Below are 5,370 nucleotides of genomic sequence, written 5' to 3'. Positions count from 1 at the left end.
TGCCTTCTGTCGGTTCGGACCAGACCAAACCTTGCTGTTACAGAGATGCTCTGATCCAGTCCTCTGGCCATAACTATTTGGCCCTTGTCAAAGTCACTCATGCATTTACTCTCTTCTTTACCTTACTATCACTCAGGTCTTTACTGCCATTTACCTGGGGAAGTGATGGCACCAGGATGCTCTGTGGGAAGACGACAAGCCAGTAAAGGTAGTATGATGCTCTGGGCAATGTTCTTCTGTGAATCCCTTTGTCCGGCCATTCACGTGGAAGTCAATTTTACAAGTGTCGCCTACCTAAACATTGTTGCAGAATGGGTAATACCCCTTCCTATTCCCTGATGTCAGTGATCTCTTTTATCAGGATAATGTGCCCTGTCAAACTGCACACATTGTTTGAGGAACATGAAGCAGAGTTCAAGTTGTTGCTCAGGCCTCCAATTTCCCCATATCTCAATCCGATTGAGCATCTGTGGGGTGTGAGGTGGATTTGCTGGACCAACAATTCCGATCCTCCGTGGTTCCACCTTGCAACCTACAGGACTTGAAGGATCTGCTGCTAATGTCTTGGTGCTAGATACCACAGAACAACTTCAAGGGTCTTGTACAGCATATTAGGCAGGTGGTCATAATGTTTTGGCTGGTGGTCATCAGTGTATATGATTAAAATGATTAATGATTCTCAGAAATATGATTAAAATTATGTAAAACAGTATGTTGCAGTTCTTAATAAAGTTACAAGACAACTGGCGTGCAGGGTCCAAAATTCAAACTCAACAAGCACCAAATGAGAGCAAAAATTGGCTTGAGTGAATGTTAATGTTTGACCCTGTTTGCAATATAGAGTATAATGGAGGCGCATAAGTGTTTTAGTGTAAGTTTACTATATTAACACCTGATAATGATTCTTAGTCACTAAATTAATGTTTTTAATCATGTACCTGTATTGGGACTACAGGTGAAACGTGATTGGTGGAGGCACTGCAGGAGAAGCCAGCGGATTTGCTTCTTATTCCCCACCAGTAGAAGTGGACAGACATGGACTTAAAGCCACAAAGCTCCAATTTGCATGCCATAGTGTCTTTAAACCACAATGACTGTGTCACATTTATTGCTTACATAAGGTAACTGTTGGGATATACTGTACCTGTATACTGACAGGTATGAGGTTGTAGATCTTTTCAGTTGTAGAGCACATGGTGGTCCAGCAGTACTGGGGAGGGTTGGGGACAGCCATGGCTTTGGACAAGCCATTTAGGATGGAGATTCAAAGGGGGAGGCACTTGGGACGTGTGTCTGGATCAAACTGTTGGGATGCCAGACTGTCCACATACACCTGCTGTTTGTCTTTAGCCACATGCTTCATCCAGGAGCTCATGCACTCATACAGATGAGCCGAGCTGAGCTGTGGAGAGTGAACATGAAAGAGTACATACAAAATAGAACATAATAGGTATAGTGCATCAGGACATACTGTACAGGAGAAATTGGAAAGAGGAGATTTGGATTTGAGAATATTATAAGACAGTGAGGTAATTATAAAACCTTTTTATTATTATTATAAACTAACTTAAATGTAACATTTGACTTAATGGTGCACACAGTAATATTTCCCCTCATTAAAAATGTTTTAGACATAAACAAATGAGTAGTGATTTTGAAACATATTACACCAGCATGTATACTCCCATGAGATGAAGACTCCAGTATTATTAAAGCATTTTATACAGAGAGATAATAAAATACACTCAAGCTCTGAACCAAGGGAGGTGCAAGCCAAATCCCAAGGAAAAGTTAAGCACTTTGGGAGGACTGGACCTGACTGGCAGCTAACTCTAAAAAATTATGCTGCACCACCTCACCTACACAGTTGAGCACTTACAATATAATATATTCATAAAAGGCGAGACAAACACTTGAAAAAAGCATTTAATTAAAATGACTATATCTGTTAATAATACTGTCTAATGATGATGGTAATATGTCCATCTATTTTCATAATATCCACTTCACCTTTAAAATAAAGTAATGAGAAGCTGTGCATTACAGTGATTTTACCATAGTCAAGGGGTGTTGCAAGGCACAACACTACACAAAGTGGTTAAAATCCCCTTAAATGTGGTAAAAATCTCTAAAACTTTTATAAAATGGCAGCAACATGATAAGACACTTATGTTTAGAAAATTATTATAAAACAACAGTTGGTTCCAGTCCTCAAATCTGATTGGACAAGCAGCACTCCAAGAGTGCTAATAGTTAGAATAACAGCACTGTGGCGCTTTACTGTAACTTGTATTTCTTCACTTGTCTATGTTCGCAGAAATCTAAGCAGACTTTCAGGCTGTGTTGTCTTTTAATGGCATTGTCTTCCAAAGAATGCAGTAATGGTAAGCATTTTCAAAGTGCTTCATTTATGTTGGAGGAAAGCAACATTCTAGTTCTGCAGAGTTAAGAGGTGTTAAAGTCGCTAAATCGAAACGTTTCTGAATGAAAACATATTAGTGTGGACGTAGCCTCAGTCTCTGTGTTGCAAGTTGACACACAACAGTTGATCCTTGTTTGGCTTTTTTTTGGAATTCCTTTTATTAGCAGAGCAAAAATAGACAAAATAGCTTATCAAGTCAGATTAAAGAGCTGAAACTATCTGATTAATTAAAAAGATTTCAGTGATTAACAGGAAGCAAAACTTGAGTCTCATCAGCGGGGAGAGGATGAAACTCCAATTGACCAGGGGATACTAGAAGCTTCTGCCAGCTGTGTCTAATGCTGCCAGCACTGTCTTCACTAAGTGTGGAGGAGTGAAATCAGGCCCTGCACACAGTCATACCATTAATACACTTTAAAAACACTTCATCTGGCCTATTGCCTTTTTATTTGACATCATAGTGTAGGCTGATCAAAAATTATTGTTAAGAGACAAGGGAAACAGGACTGGGACATGGTGCGGACCTCACACCAACCTATGTTCCTATGAGCACGAAGGCCCTAATGTATTAGGAGAATGGGTCTCTTTCGCTAACAAATCCATTCAAACGTTTTTTTTTTTTTATAAAGAAATGGTTCTCTCGCTAAATTTCCAGCAATTCACAATAGGTGTATATGCACATAACTTTTTTCTACCCTTGCTCTATTTTCTTTTCTGTTGTTCTATTTGTATAAGTTGTTTATTAATCTGACATGTTCTCACATGCCCACAGTTAGTAATTAGTATGCATATCATAAAATATCGATATATCGATTATTGATTGGCATATTATTTTATCTAAAATGTTTTTGAGGCGTCGTTCTATTAACATAAGCCGCAATTTAAATTAGAAGCCTAAATTGTGTGCTTTCCAATTCAATGTCTGTTTGCCTTCCGTTTTATGAAGTCAGGCGTAAAAGCTTTGGGAGACCACAAGGGGATGATATAACATTTACTGTTCTAAATACTGAAGGATGCATCAATGTGGTGCAGGACAGGTGGCAGTCCAAAGTTGTGAATCTAGTCAACATACACACAAAAGTTACAAAGGGTTTGTAAGTTTTCATGAACAAACAAAGTGATGTTGATGAGTTTGAAGGTTAGTGTATGAAACTGGTGTAATGCGCAAAAATAATTATTAGAACTGGCAGCGTATCTCATGCAATTCCACTGTATGTAGCTTTGAAGAGGTTTCATTCAAGCTTTCAAACCACAACAAGACATTTGTAACAGAAACTATATTTTGTGGGCTATATGAAAGAAACATATACACAATAGATCATCCAGTGATGGCTAGTGTTAATAATATTTGCCCTTTGATAATGATTTGGGTCCAATTTAATGAAGAACTATGCGAGTTGTGCTCCGTGGCTCTGCAGAATTTTTAGCAGCCTCAGGAGTCGTAAGTGAGTTGTATGCGTACCTACCTTTATAGAAAAGTCTCGTTTCTAATTTTAAAATGCTCCTTGTCATCCGCCAGAAACGTCTAGTGTGCAGCTCCCTTTAATTTAGCCTGCCACTTACAAAGTTGTGTTGAGAAATATGTTTGAAGAGAACTATTTTGCAATGAGCAGCCCTTTATATATAAAAACATAAATAAATGCTGATATATACCAATATTCATCGATCCCAAGCCTAGTAATTAGCTTAATTCACACCCAAACATTATTTATATAAGGGCTTTCTAGATATAGAAATGCAAACACCAGCAGAGGCCAGTGGTATCTTCACACAAGACACATCCATAATGTGTTTTATTATCGAATTATTGCAGGTTTCAAGTCCATGTTTCCTTTTCCAGTGTTTTTTTTTCCAGTTTGTTATGGTCTATTTTTTGTTTGTGAGACAAACCAATGTTATGAACATTATTTCAAAAAATTGACGAACAATTACACACAAGCCTACTTTTTTCTCTTGGAATTGAATGTTTATGACAAAATGATGCACTTAATCATAATTAAATATTTTAATCGACTGACTCCTCTAATAAAAACACATTTCGGCTTAACACATTTTATATTTCAAAAGCCACCAGTAGTGCTAATTTATGAATAATAATTGTTTTATGGACAACTATGTGCCTATGCCAGATTAGTGTAACATGCATTAGCTGCTGTGACATGGGTCTGACATTTATAACTTATTTAAAGTACAATCTTTTGGATTTGCCAAGAGTGCATTTTTTCTGGTTTTCCCAGCTCTGGCTAGGGCATAAATTGATACAGAAAAAAAATTGCTAATATATAGTACCTTTGCTTCCAGCTTCAGTGATGAAGTCTATACTCGCTCAGATGACACTTCTCTGGGAGCTAAAAAATACAAAGCCCTGAGGAACTGTGACAAGTGGATGGAAAAGCATGTTTTATCTGTCTCCTTCACCAGTAGATTACCATTTATAGCAGTATGGACCATTAGCTATGCCAATAACACTAGTACTAATAAAGAAGACAGAGTTAGGAGAACGTTGACTTTTACTGCCATTTTACCAGCCGTTCGACATTGGCTACTGGACATTTACATTTATGCATTTGGCAGACGCTTTTATCCAAAGCGACTTACAGTGCACTTATTACAGGGACAATCCCCCCGGAGCAACCTGGAGTTAAGTGCCTTGCTCAAGGACACAATGGTGGTGGCTGTGGGGATCAAACCACCAACCTTCTGATTACCAGTTTACCAGTTATGTGCATTAGACCACTACACCACCACCACTCCATGTGGGCCATATGCAGGTGGAGACATGCCCCGTTTGACTGCTGTCCAATCGTCACTGAGAAAGGGATGATCTAGTGCAAAGGATGAAAGAAAGCATTTTTTTACAATTTTAACACTGTTCGTGTCTACCATCGCCAGACACTACTGAAATATAAGACTCATTCAAAAACCAAGCTGCATGATGACCTGCAGGA

Source organism: Xyrauchen texanus, chromosome 2, assembly GCF_025860055.1.
Source record: "Xyrauchen texanus isolate HMW12.3.18 chromosome 2, RBS_HiC_50CHRs, whole genome shotgun sequence".
In the NCBI taxonomy this organism is placed as follows: domain Eukaryota; kingdom Metazoa; phylum Chordata; class Actinopteri; order Cypriniformes; family Catostomidae; genus Xyrauchen; species Xyrauchen texanus.
This window is presented reverse-complemented; position numbering follows the sequence as displayed.